The sequence below is a fragment of the Panthera uncia genome (genome assembly GCF_023721935.1).
Source record: "Panthera uncia isolate 11264 chromosome C1 unlocalized genomic scaffold, Puncia_PCG_1.0 HiC_scaffold_3, whole genome shotgun sequence".
Classification (NCBI taxonomy): domain Eukaryota; kingdom Metazoa; phylum Chordata; class Mammalia; order Carnivora; family Felidae; genus Panthera; species Panthera uncia.
Genome location: NW_026057584.1, coordinates 37,102,679 through 37,117,387, shown reverse-complemented (window position 1 = coordinate 37,117,387; position 14,709 = coordinate 37,102,679). Strand labels below are relative to the sequence as shown.

Genomic DNA, 14,709 nt, shown 5'->3' with positions numbered 1-14,709 from the left:
GCCCTAATAGGACAAACGAGGTTTGTGGTGGAGACAGAGGACAGAACGACCTAATTCCACTGCCTGGTGGTTGTGCTTGTGTGTTTTTACTCACATGGACTCTGCTGTTCATGTCAATACAACTGTTCTTGTCTGTGGCAAGAATAATGCCAAATGTTGTGGGAGAAGGATCCAGCACAAGTGATTTGGAAGAGCTTTAAACCTCAGAATATCTGGAACCATTTAGGATTATTTTATTTTAAGAACAGTTTCTATAAATATATTTATTTTTGCAAATAGCTTTGAAAGTCAGTTTCTTGAGATTATGATTTGCTCTGCTAAAAATTAATTTTAGGAGTTTGAAGTAAAGATGCCACTTTTCATATTTTCTTATGTGAAAGGACAGATGATTTAGGCAGTTGGAATAATTTATTCCTGACAGTGTGTTGAGAAGAAAATAGCCACAAACGTGATTAATTAAAAAATTAATCATTGCCAATGTATAAAGAACATCTACTATATGTCATATACTGTTTTACAAGCTTTAATAAACTAACATTTTAATATGCACAACAACCCAATACTACTATTATTCTCATTTTAGAGGCGAGAAAACCGAGGCATTAAAAGCTTAGGTATATTACCGAAGGTCACTCCACTAACAAACAATGGAAGTGGAGTTTGAACCCAGGCAGCTTGGTGCCAAAGAGATATGTTTATGAGGAGGTGCCAGGTGAACTGTAAGACATGTTACAAATGTTTCTTAAAAATTCAGTTCACAAATATTTGCTAACCTCCTACTATGTACTGGACTTTATGCTAGGTATTGAGGGTCCATGGAGAGCGAAAGAGGCACAGACCTTGACCTCATGAATTAACAGTCTGGAGGCAGGAAGTGGGATGAGGGAAAATAGGCATCATTTGCTTAATGAGCAGGGAGGAGCTATAGCGTTAATATGAAGAGAGACTTATTTTATAATATTAGAAGACAACATGTCAGCGTGAACCCTGACTCAAACACTTTCTGATCAGATATTTATGTGGTCTTGTTAATGTGCCAGTCACTGAGAAAGAGGCTATGGATACAAATATCAGAAGAGTAATACCTGGGCCTCCAGGACTGGTGTACCAAGGGAGACAGACATATAACCAATAATGGCCATCAATTATTCAGTACTTAATATGTGACAGGCGCTCACAGCTAAGGTGTGCCCTTGCAGCAACTCTTGCTGACCCTGGTATGCATCTATCCATCTCACAGATGAGGACATTGAGGCTTAGCAAGGTTTAAGCTTCTTGCCTTCATCTAGTAAATGGCAAAGCTGAGATTTCAACTCATGTCTGTGGGTCTATACTACACTGTCCTTCTGCTCCCCATAAAACTCAATCCATGTGACTGAGTCTAGGCAGCCTAGTGCAAGGGTGAGGCAGGCTCTGTGTGCACATTGCCTGATAGCTGTGAGGCTTTAACCAAATTGTATGATCCTTCTGAGGGCTGACAATAAATATTAGAGTGACAATAATATATATATTTTGAAAGTTTATTTATTTTGAGAGAGAGCACGTGCATGCAAGTTGGGGAAGGGCAGAGAGAGAAAGAAGGAGAGAGAAAATACCAAACAGGTTCCAAGGTGTCAGCTCAGAGCCCGATGTGGGGCTTGATCCCATGAACTGAACCATGAGATCATGACCTGAGCTGAAACCAAGAGTCAGATGCTCAACAAACTGAGCCTCCTACATGCCCCTAGAGTGACAATAATATTAATACTCAGGGTTTTGTGAGAATTAAATAAAGTAATATATACAAAATGTCTAAGTCACAGTGCATAAAACTAGACACTGTATACACACATATGCATATATAAAGTAATAATAATATACATAGTTATATGTATAATATATATATGTGTGTGTGTTATATGTGTGTGTGTGTGTATGTGTGTGTGTGTGTGTGTGTGTGTGTATGTATGTATGCTATTACTTTTGCCACGTGAAGATGACATTGGAGGAACAAGTTTGTTGTTTCTTATTTTATTTAGAAGTCTTTTAATAATTAATTTTTAAATTGAGATTTCTTATTTCTGTATTAATCTGTGACTTAAGCCCATTCACTGTTCTGTGTTTCTTTGGTTTAGTGACAGGGGCTGGTTGCTAGATCGGGCTGGGCAAATACTATACATGCCATTCTAAGACAGATCTTTTGAAACATGACCAATATTCTACTATTGTAGCTAATGTACTAGCTGCTAGCATTTCAGCTTGAATGCTAGGAACTTAAACAAGAATAGTGAATTTTTCCAAACTTTTAATATTTCCTTTCCTTCATGGTATTTGGTGGGCTTGTTAGTCAGGTGCTCTTTCCACAGTGCTGAACAAATGACCTTCTTGGAGTTTGAATTTTTAGCTGAGGGACAGAGACTAGGCTCTTTTGGAGACTGTTTAGTTCAATGATGCCTCTCTGAGAAGATCCTCCTCTCTAAGACTCTCCCTTTCTTTTTTTCTTTTTAAATGCTTATTTATTTATCTTGAGAGAGAGAGAGAGCAAGAGCGAGAGAGAGAGAGAGAGAAAGAGAGAGAGAGGAAGCAGGGGAAGGGCAGAGAGAGAGAAAGAAAATCCCAGCAGTCTCCGTGCTGTCAGTGCAGAGCCCGATGCAGGGCTCAGTCTCCAGAACCACAAGATCATGACCTGAGCAAGTCAAGAGTCAGATGCTTAACTGACTAAGCCACCCAGGCACCCCCCTCCCTTTATTTCTTGTGTCTTGAATGTGAAACTCTTAATTCCTGCTTTGTTCTCCAGCCTTCCTGTTGATTTTCCAAGCTTCTAAAGTCTTCCAATAAATCTCCTTTTTCTTAGTTTTCTAGATTCAGTTTACATTCCTTACAACTGGTTGAATAAGCAGTAACCAAACTTTTGAGACATAAACAGTGAATAGGTAGAATATGGCAGGGCCTGCTATAAAGTTGTGCATTGCCAACAGAAAAAGTTTCCTTACATGCAATTTATATAAGTACTCTCTACTAACTAGAGGAAGGGAGTGGGGATTGATGAATATTGGTTGAATATATGGGTTTGTGAAGCTAGAAATATTTAATTCCAATGTACTTTCCAACAAGTAGGGGAGAAGCTGAAAAAAAATGAGAAATGTACGTCTAGGAAAAAGGTTGTTGGGACCAAGGAGTGGTGGAAAGGAGCATTGGCTTTAAAGTAAATTGAGCTGAGACTAAAAAAGTAATTCTTTAGTTTATGTTTTCTGAAATTCAGTATTACATTGATACGATATTAATAAATGAAGGAGAAGCTAGAGAAAAATTGGCAGAGACAAAGATAAATAGCTCTATAATAAAATGAATATGAATTATACTTAGTGTCTACACTTTCCAAGCCAGAGATGAGGACTTAGGATCCAGCAAGAAAGCTGAAGTCAAGATGGTCCTGGAAACAATCCATGTTTTTTTTTTCCTTCCATTCATATTTTAGTACCATACATGGGTCCAGAGTAGGGAGTTGCTTAGCATATCATTTGCATTTCCCCACACTTTGGCCATATGCCAATAGCCGACTATAATATTTTCCTCCTATCCATTTCTTTCTCTTTCACTGCTGAGCACAGAATCAAATTCTATATATAGCCGTTATATTTATTTGGGGTGATGTGATGATACATGTCTCAATGACTCAGTCTTCAGTATATTTTCTAGATAATCATTGGACCAAGATAGTTGCATCTCATCCTACCATCAGACATTAAGAGTTACTTCCATGTGTCTTTTCTCCATGCTATCCTTCAGAAATGAGTGTTATTTGGTTATTAACATAATATTAAAATCTTACAATGGAATTTTCCCTGTTCTTTAAGTCTTCCAGAAAGAGATGCTACAATTTCACTGGCTTAGTTAACCTATTGTAGTAAATTGTTATTAATTTTTGAAGTGTTTCACTCATGAGAGTTTTGAAGTTCTTTTGGAAGAGAGATATGAATTTATACTATATGTCTGAGAAAACACAATGTGTTATTATGTGGAATCCATTTAAAGTCTTGGACTCCATCCAGAGTGTCTTGACTCCTCAAGTATAAAAAGAACTTCATTGTAAGGCAGTCACACCTGTAAAACTGAAATTAGAAAGAACCCTTGAGTAGCATTTTAGTGAGCTTTCCCAGTATATATTTTTCTAACTTGGCCTGTTAGGCATTTTAAGGAACTAAATTCAATTATCTTTACATTTTTAAAAGTTTGATGAAAAAATCAATTTTACCAGGCTAGACATGTGTCAAGTAGAAATATATAAAAAATAATATTCAAAAAATATAACTAGTAAACATTTTATTGTAAAGGAAAAATTATGAAGTTAGGTGGTCACTAGAGCTTAAAAAGGAATAAAAATATTAGGAAGTGGCTGACTTCTTATTGTTCATAAATTTCATTGATTACTAGTTGAATGACATGTATTAAATAAATTATGATGAACAATTACTTCATCAATGAGCACTTCTATTAATTGATATGTATTTATACTTTCCCTACATAGATTTACAGCTTGTAATTTAATGCATTCCAGTGTGTGCCACACAAAAAAATCCAGTTGGAGCATCTGGGTGGCTCAGTTGGTTGAGTACCTGACTCTTGATTTCAGCTCAGGTCATGATTTCTCCCAGGGTCATGGGATTGAGCCCGTGTTGGGCTCTGCACTGAGCATGGAGACTGCTTGAGATTTCCTATCTCTCTCTCTCTCTGTCTAAAATAAAAATAAAAAAACCGTTCTTTTTTATAGATTTATATTCAGTAGGTATGACCAATCTTTTCTGCCTGACTTGTTGGCTTTTTATTATTGTTTAAGCCTTTACTTCTTCTGATTTTTCTTGGCAACATTTTCATTTTTCTTGGGAAGAGCAGAGGCTGGAGCTTTTCACTTCTCCTTGGGTACTTGTGTTTCTAATGCAGGCAGATTCTCTTATTCAGGTCCCAAATTTCAGGCTGTCACATCTCTGGGAAATATTGCTGAATAAGGGCAATTAAGTGGATGTCAGTGCGGTAATACACTTTCTAACAGAGCCTGCAAAACCACTTGAAGGCTTTGCTCATTGTTGAGAGACAGGAGAAAGGAAATAAGATGATGGGTTATTGAGAAAAGAAGTATGAGAGGTATCCATCTCTGAAAGACTGAATGATAGCAAGAATGACCTCAACCAAATGACCACTTAAAATCATTCTTTGTGACTCTGTATGTGTGTGTGTGTGTATGTGTGTGTGTGTGTGTGTGTGTGTATCAAATCAGCCTCTTCTGGTATCCATAGTGACCATATATCCTGGAGGCTTCTCTGAGGTTATATCAAGAAGGGACATGTCCAGTGTCCTCTATGTTGTCTATTGAGAACCTCTCCAGTGGTGTTTCTGGTAGCTGTTGGCTCTTGTAGTAGAAGCTAGAGAAAGGCTAGCTTTCCTCCTGAGGCAACTCTTTGAGAAAAGAATGACAGTTTATGAAGTCTAGAAACAGACTCCCAGTGACAACGATGCATTAATAAGAAACTATTCTTCATATTGATAATACTATCAATTGTTAAATAACCTAAAGCAAAGGAGTCAAGAGTACAGACTCTGAAGCCAGACACTTTCTACCTGTGTGTCCTTGGAAAAACTTCCTTTTGTCTCTGTGCTTCTGAGTCAATTGGGATATGCTAGATTGTGCTGTGGTAACAAAAATGTGAAAATCTCAGTGACTTAAAACAATAGCTTGTTTCTTGCCTCTACTGTATGTCCATCACAAGACATACACAGCAAGTATATTTTAGGAACACAGGCTAATAGGAACTGTATCTAATACTTCTACAATCCTAGAGGTAGGGAAAAGCACAAATTGGTTTTAAACACTTCTGCCATATGTTCACTTCTGTCATAGGTCTGCCATATGACACATGGAATCATAGTTTCCTTCTATTTATATTTGAATGGCCAAAACAAGCCACATGGTCAGATCTGAATTCAGTGGAGTGGGGCAAGTGTATACTTCCTCAAGGAAAGGGAACAGATTTTGGTGAATATAATGAGGTTCCTCAATTACACCCACATCATAGGATTATATGAGGACTAAATTGTAGAGGCCATTTTTAGGCAAACAGCCTTGAGCAATGGAATGTAGAAAGGGCCCACAGTGTTCCCCTGGCTGAATACAGACTGGCCATCAGGTGACCCACCTCAGTATATCCACAGGCCCTAACTGACCAATGGGCTACTTACAACTAGGCACAGCTACCAAAAAAGGGAGAATTCCATATATCGCCATACCTCTTCCTCTTCTCCCTTTAAAACCGAACCCCACCCACTGCCTCTCCTTTGCTGTCCTGCCTGCCATTCCCTTGTGTTGTATTCAATAAACTTCTATCGCCTTTGTTTTGCTTCAGGTGAATCCTTTTACCTTCCGCATCACCAGCTTCCACTCAATCACCATCCCACATTTTGAGGCCCCCATCTGATTTAAACACCCCATTTAAACACCACGTAAGTGAATTAAGATATATAAAGTGGTGTATGGCATATAAAAAGTGCTGTATAATTGTTATTTTTATTATTAGTAATTAGCATTCACTGCTTATAATAAGCAGGTAAGTGATTTTCACACAACATCTTAAGTCATTTTAAGGGTAATGCTGTGAAGTTAGTGGTACTACACCCATTTTGTAGATAAGAAAACTGAGGCTTGAGAGGTTAAGTAACATTCCCATTGGCATACAGGTACTGAGTGAGGGAGCAAGAATCTAAATCCAGAGCCCATGCTGTCAGCCCACTATGCTATATTGTTGGAATATTAACAGTACCATAATAATGATATATTAACTGAGTGCTTTCTATATATCAAGTATTGTACTAAGTGCTTTATGTCTATTATCTTATAGAGAGTAAGTGTCCTGTCCACATAACATGAGAATTCCAATCACCTTGGCAGTATATTCCCACAGTGCAGAAAGGTACATTGAAAGCGTGTAGCTTTAGACCACCAATTCTCCTTGTTCTGACATTATACTCACCAAGCAACTCTGTTGTCAGTTTGGCTTCCCAGGCATACTTTTCTGGTGGAGACAGAATGGATTGACCAAGTGACAAAACTAGTCCTATCTGCCTGGAGGTCGCATTTGTTTTTGTAAACGTGTCAGTTAACTTCCTTCATTACCAGTGCATCTCCTATGAGTTTGGGTAGCACGTGAATTAGCTCCCCAGATGTAATTGAACACTTGGACAGATACCACTGAAATTAGGAAAGGAAAACAAAATGACAAAAATACCAAAGCAGAGGGCCTGACCCTGGACCCACCATGAGAACCCAGCCAGCCTCCTCCTGTTTCTCTTGGACCAGGTTACTGTTCACTCGCTTTCAGTCTAGATGTTGCCAGCCTCCATAACTTGATGAGGTAGAGGAAGTGCCTCCAGCAAGAGCTTTGCAAAGGCTATAATCCTATTCATATTCCTTCCTCAGCCCACTCCTCTACACCCTCAACTCTATCTCTCAGATGTTCACTCTGTCCTTTATCACCTAAGCCATTAGAGCAAAAGTCCTGGAATCTTCTTCCTTTGAATAGCAAACCTGAGATGATTTGGAAATGAGAGGTGAAGTCCTTATAGGTAAGGACTCCTCAGGCTTCACTGAGAAGAAAGGAGCCTGACAGGAATATTGAAGAGGCTGTAAGTCATTAATCTTGAGATGTGGACTTACAAAGAGTTTTCAATAAAGCTTTTAATTCTGTTAAGTCTAAGGAAAATATTTTCCAGTAATACATGCAAAATAACAAGATTTGGGGCTGTGAGTTCCTGTCTATTTTATCTTAAAATTGATTATCTGAGAGTTTTGACGTATAGGAAGTTGGACATGAGTTTAAAAATCTTCAACTAATATAATTTTTAAACATTAGATTATCTTCTCTGGGGCTAGATTTTCTCACCTAAAGATGGGATCAGGTTTTATGATAGCTAGAGTCCTAGGTGTTCACATGTTATGACTATATAGTATTTTCAATCTTTTTCTGTGCTGAACTACATTACATTGCTTAAACACACTGATCCTTTTGTCACTAAACTTATCAATAGTGTAAATCTCTCTACTTATATACCCTCTCTTTTATATCTTACTCCTCCTCCTTTGTTTTATTTTTAACGTATGACACTATGAGACCCTAATTACACTCCATTTCTATTCTTACTTCACAATTTCTCACTGTAATCTCTCCCACTGCTATATTTTCCCTTCCTGATTGCGCTTTACAAATAAGATGATCTATTCTTACCATCTTGTTGGGAATTTTTGTTTTCCAAAGTTTTTTTTTTATTGTGCTAAAATACATAGAACATAAATTTTGCCATCCTAACCATTTTTAAATGAACAGTTCAGTGGTATGAAAATGCATTCATAGTGTTGTGCGACCATCACCAACATCCATCCCGACTCTTTTCTCTTGTAAACCTGAAACTCAGGATCTATTAAACAATAACTCTCCATTCCTCTCCCTCCCCAGCCCCTGACAACCACTATTTGATTTTATGTTTCTATGATTTTTGACTACTCTAAGTAGTCATATAAGTACCTCATATAAGTGTGATCATACACTATTTGTCCTTTTTTGACTGACTTATTTCACTTTGCATAATGTCCTTAAGGTTCAGCGATGTTGTAATAAATTCTTTTATACAGCTAAATAATGTTCTGTTGTATACATTTTGTATGTGTGTTTTACATTTATTTGTATGTTTATTTTTATTTGTTTTATTTTATTTTTATTTTCATTCCAGTGTAATTAACACACAGTGTTGTATTAGTTTCAGGTGTACAATATAATGATTCAATAATTCTATACATTATTCAGTGCTCATCAAGATAAATGTACTCTTTAATCCCCTTTACCTATTTCACCCATCCCACACCCACCTCTCCTAATCATCAGTTTGTTCTCTACAGTTAAGAGTCTGTTTTTTGGTTTGTCTCTTTTTTTCCCCTTTGTTCATATGTTTTGTTTCTTAAATTCCACATATGAGCGAAATCATATGGTATTTGTCTTTCCCTGAATGACTTACTTTGTTTAGCATTATACTCTCTGGATCTATCCATGTTGTTGCAAATGACAAGATTTCGTTCTTTTTGGTGGCTAAGTAATATTCCATTCTATGTATGTACCATATCTTCTTTATTAATGAGCACTTGGGCTGCTTCTGTATCTTGGTTATTGTAAATAATGCTGCAATAAACATAGGAGTGCACATATCTTTTCAAATTAGTGTTTTCATTCTCTTTGGGTAAATGCCCACAAGTGGAATTATTGGATAATATGGTAGTTCCATTTTTAATTCTTGAGGAAACTCCATACTGTTTTCCACAGTGGCTGCATCAATTTACATTCCCACCAACAGGGCACAAACATTGCTTTTTCTACACATCCTTGCCAAAACTTGTTTCCCATGTTTTTGATCTTAGCCTTTCTGACAGGTGTGAGGTAGTGGTATCTCATTATGGTTTTGATTTGTATTTCCCTGATGATCAGCGATGTTGAGTATCTTTTCATGTCTCTGTTGGCTTTTTGTATCTTTGGAAAAATGTCTGCTTATGTCTTCTGTTCATTTTTAATTGGATTATTTGTTTCGTGTATGTGTGTTGAGTTGTGTAAGTTCTTTATATACTCTGGATATTAACCTTTTATTGGTTATATCATTTGCAAATATCTTCTCCCTTTCAGCAGGTGATCTTTAGTTTTATTGATTGTTTCCTTTGCTGTGCAAAAGCTTTTTATTTTGATGTAGTCCCACTAATTTATTTTTGCTTTTGTTTCTCTTGCCTCAGAAGACATACCTAGAAAAAATGTTGGTATGGTCAATGTCAGAGAAATTACTGCCTTTGTTCTCTTCTAGGATTTTTATGATTTCAGATCTCACATGTAGGTCCTTAATCCATTTTGTGTTTATTTTTCTGTATGGTATAAGAAAATGGTCCAGTTTCATTCTTTTGCATGTTGCTGTCCAGTTTTCCCAATACTTTTTTTGTTAAAGAGATTATCTTTTTCCTTTTGCATATTGTTGCCTTCTTTGTTGAAGATTAATTGAACATAAGTCGTGGGTTTATTCCTGGGCCCTTTATTCTGTCCCATTGATCTGTGTCTATTTTTGTGCTGGTACCATACTATTTAAATTACTGTAGATTTGTAGTATATCTTGAAATCTGGGATTGTGATACCTCCAGTTTTGTTTTTCTTTTTCAGTTGCTTTGACTATTCAGGGTCTTTTGTAGTTCTGTACAAATTTTAGGATTATGTGTTTTAGTTCTGTGAAAATTGCTGTTGGTATTTTCACAAAGATTGCATTAAATCTGTAGATTGCTTTGGATAGTGTGAATATTTTAACAGTATTCGTTCTTCCAGTCCATAAGCATGGAGTATCTTTCCATTTGTTTGTGTAGTCTTCAATTTCTTTTATCATTGTTTTATAGTTTTCAGAGTACAGGTCTTTCACCTCCTTAAGTTTATTCCTAGACATTTAATTCTTTTTGATGCAATTGTAAATGGATTTTTTTCTTAATTTCTCTTTCTGCTACTTCATATTAGCTTATAGAAATGCAATTTATTTCTGTTTATTGACTTTGTATCCCATGACATTACTGAATTCTATCAATTTTAGTAGTTTTTTGGTGGAATCTTTAGGGTTTTCCGTATATAATATCATGGCATCTATAAACAGTGAAAGTTTTACTTCTTCCTTACCAATTTGGATGCCTTTTATTTATTTTTCTTGTCTTATTGCTAAGGCTAGGATGTCCAGTACTATGTTGAATGCACGTGGTGAGAGTGGACCTCCTTATCTTCTTTTCTGATCTTAGGGGAAAAGCTCTCAGTTTTTCACCATTGGGTATGATGTTACCTATGGGTATTTCATATATGGCCTTTACTATGTTGAGGTATATTCCCTCTAAATCTACTTTGTTGAGGGTTTTACTATGAATGGATGATCTACTTTGTCAGATGCTTTTTATGCTTTTATTGAAATGATCATATGGTTTTTATCTTCTCTCTTATTGATGTGATGTATCATGTTGAGTGATTTGCAAATATTGAACCACTCTTGTGTCCCAGGAATAAATCCCACTTGATTGTGGTGAATGATTATTTGTAAGGTATTGTTGGATTTGGCTTGCTAATATTTTGCTGAGGATTTTTATACCTATGTTCATGAGAGATTGACCTGTACTTTTCTTTTCTTTTTTCTTTTCTTTCTTTTTCTTTTTCTTTTCTTTTCTTCTTCTCCTCCTCCTCTTCCCCCTCCCCCTCCCTGTCCTCCTCCCCATCATTCTCCTCCTTCTCCCCCTCCCCCTCCTCCTCTCCCTCCCCCTCCTCTTCCCCCTTCTCCTCCTCCTCCTCCTCTTCCTCCTCCTTCTTCTTCTTCTTCTTCTTCTTCTTCTTCTTCTTCTTCTTCTTCCTCTTCTTCCTCTTCTTCTTTTTCTTCTTTTCATAGTGTCTTTACCTGGCTTTGGTATCAGGATAATGCTGCCCTCATAGAATGGATTTGGAAGCTTTCTTTCCTCTTCTATTTTTGGAATAGTTTGAAAAGAATAGGTACCAATTCTCTTTAAATGTTTCATATCATTCACCTGTGAAGCCATTGGTTCTGGATTTTTGTTATTTGGGAGTTTTTTTTTATTACTGTTTCAATTTCAGTTCTGATCATGTCTCTTCAAATTTTCCATTTCTTCCTGACTCAGTTTTGGGAGGTTGGATGTTTCTGGGAATTTATTCACTTTTTCTAATTTGTTCAATTTGTTGGCATATAATTCCTTATAATGTTCTCTTCAATTCTTGTATTTCTGTTATATTTTTGTTGGTTGTCATTTCTCCTGTTTCATTTATGACTTTGAGTCCTTTCTCTCTCTCTGTTTGAGGACTCTGGCTAAAGGTTTATCAATTTTACTGATCTCTTAAAAGAACCAGCTCCTTGTTTCATCAATCTATTCTATTGTCATTTTAAGGTTCTTTTATTTAAAAAAAAAGTTTATTTATTTATTTTGAGTGAGAAAGAGAGATACAGTGGGAGAAGGGCAGAGAGAAAGGGAGAGAGAGAATCCCAAGCAGGCTCCACGCTGAAGTGCAGAGCCCAACATGGGGCTTGAACCCATGAACTGTGAGATCATGATCTGAGCCAAAATCAACAGTCAGATTATCAGCTGACTGAGCCACTCAGGCACCCCTGTTTTAAGCTTTTATTTCATTTATATCTTTATGTTTTTTCTTCCTTCTACTGGTTTAGGATTTGGCTTGTTTTTCTTTTTCTACCTTCTTTTGGTATAAGGTTAGGTTGTTTATTTGAGATTTTTCTTCTTCTTGACGTAGGCTTGTATTGCTGTAAACTTCCCTCTTAGAATCACTTTAGCTGCATCTTAAAGATTTTGGACCATAGTGTATTCATGTTCATTTGTCTCCCTGTACTTTTTTATTTCCTCTTTGATTTCTTGCATGACTCATTCATTGTTTAGTAGCATATTATTTAACCTCCATGTATTTGTACTCTTCCAGATTGTATCCTTATGGATGATTTCTAGTTCCATAGCATGTGGTCAAAAAAGATGCATGGTATGACTTCAATCTTTTTGAATTTGTTGAGACTTATTTTGTGGCCTAATATGTGATCTATTCTTAAGAATTTCCCATGTGTACTTGAAATGAATGTGTATTTTACTGTTTTAGGATGGAATGTTCTGAAAATACCTGCTAGATCCATTTGGTCCAATGTGTCATTCAAAGTCCCTGTTTCCTTGTTGATTTTCTGTTTGGATGATCTATCCATTGACATAAGTGGGGCGTTAAAATCCCCTAATATTGTATTAATATTATTGTATTACTATCCATTGCTTACTTTATGTTTGTTATTAACTGCTTTATGTATTTGGATGCTTTCATGTTGGTTGCATAAATATTTACAATTGTTATATGTTGTTGGATTGTTCCCTTTATGATTATATAGTGTCCTTCTTTGTCTCTTGCTACAGCTTTTGTTTTAAAGTCTGTTTTGTCCAATATAAGTATTGCTACCCCAAGTTTCTCTCACTGTATTTATATGATAAATGCTTTTCCATCCCTTCATTTTCAACCTGCATGTATCTAAAGAAGCTTCAAGTGAGTCTCTTGGAGGCAGCATATAGTTGAGTCTTGCTTTTTTATACATTCTGTCACCCTTTGTATTTTTATTGGAGCATTTAGTCTATTTACGTTCAAAGCAATTATTGATAGGCATGTACTTATTGCCATTTTGTTACTTGTTTTATGGTTGTTTTTGTAGTTCTCTGTTCCTTTCTTCTCTTGCTCTCTTGTCTCACAGTTAGTTGGCTTTCTCTAGTGATATATTTGGATTCTTTTCTTTAATTTTTACATATATATTATTGATTTTGATTTGTGGTTACCATAACATCTTTGCATATAGCAGTATATATTAAGTTGATGGTTGCTTAAGTTTGAGCCCATTCTTTACTCTTCTCCTCACATTTTAGAATATGGTGTCATACTTTACATCTTTTTATTTTGTGAGACCCTTGACTTATTTGTATAGATATACTTAATTTTACTGCTTTTGTGCTTTCTACTTTTCTTACTCCTGCTTATGGTCTTTCCTTTCCACTCGAAGACTCCCCTTTAACATTTCTTGTGGATCTGGTTTAGTTTTCATTAATTCCTTTAACTTTTGTTTGTTTGGGAAACTCTTTATCTCTGCTTCAATTCTGAATGAAGGCCCTGCTGAATAAAGTATTATTTGCTGCAGGGTTTTTTTTCTTTCAGCACTTTGAATATATCATGTCACTCTCTCTGGCCTGCAAAGTATCTGCTGAAAAATCAGTTTATCACCTTATGAAGTTTCCCTTGAATGGAAATTTTTTGTTTCTGTTTCTCTTGCTATTAAAAGTTTTTTTTAAACATTTATCTTTGAGAGAAAGAGAGAGAGAGAGCAAGGAGGGGAGGAGCAGAGAGAGGGAGACACAGAATCTGAAACAGGATCCAGGCTCTGAGCCATCAGCACAGAGCCCAATGCGGGACTCAAACTCACAAACCATGAGATCATAACCTGAGTCAAAGTTGAGTCTTAACCTACTGAGCCACCCAGCCACCCCTTTTTTGCTGGGTGAAAATTTTTGAGAATTTTTAAAATTCTCTTTTTATCATCATTTTTTTTTGCCATTTTAATTACTGTATGTCTTGGTGTAAACCTCCTTGGGTTGATTTTGTTGGGGGCTGCTATGCCTCCTGGATCTGGATTTCTGTTCCCTTTCCCAGATTTGGGAAATTTTCAGCAGTGATTTTTTTTTTCAAATAAACTTTCTTCCCTCTTTTCTCTCTCTTTGCTTTCTGGGACCCCCATAATGCAAATGTTATTATGCTTGGGGGTATTGCTGAGTTTCCTAAGTCTATTGTCATTTTGTATTATTATTTTTTTCTTGTATCTTTTCATCTTGATTGCTTTCCATTTCTCTGTGTTCTAATTCACTGATCTGTTCTTCTGCCTCCTCTTATCTACTATTCCATCTAGTGCATTTTTAATTTCAGTTATTGGGTTCTTCATCTCTAATTGGTTCTTTTTTATGCTTTCTCTTTCTTTGCTGAAGGTCTCATTGAGATTCTCCACTCTTTCTTCATGTCCAGGGAGTATCTTTATAAACATTACTTTAAATTCTCTATGAGGCTATTATCTGCATTTTGCTTAAGTCTCTGTGATTTTGTTGTG

The 14,709-nt window shown here is 36.2% G+C and overlaps 1 protein-coding gene across 1 annotated transcript in view; it reads left to right on the top strand.

Moving 5' to 3' along the window:
- Nucleotides 1-14,709, top strand: part of PLCL1 (phospholipase C like 1 (inactive)) — a 334,466-nt gene that overhangs the window by 282,222 nt on the left and 37,535 nt on the right. The gene's annotated exons all lie outside the window — the stretch shown is intronic.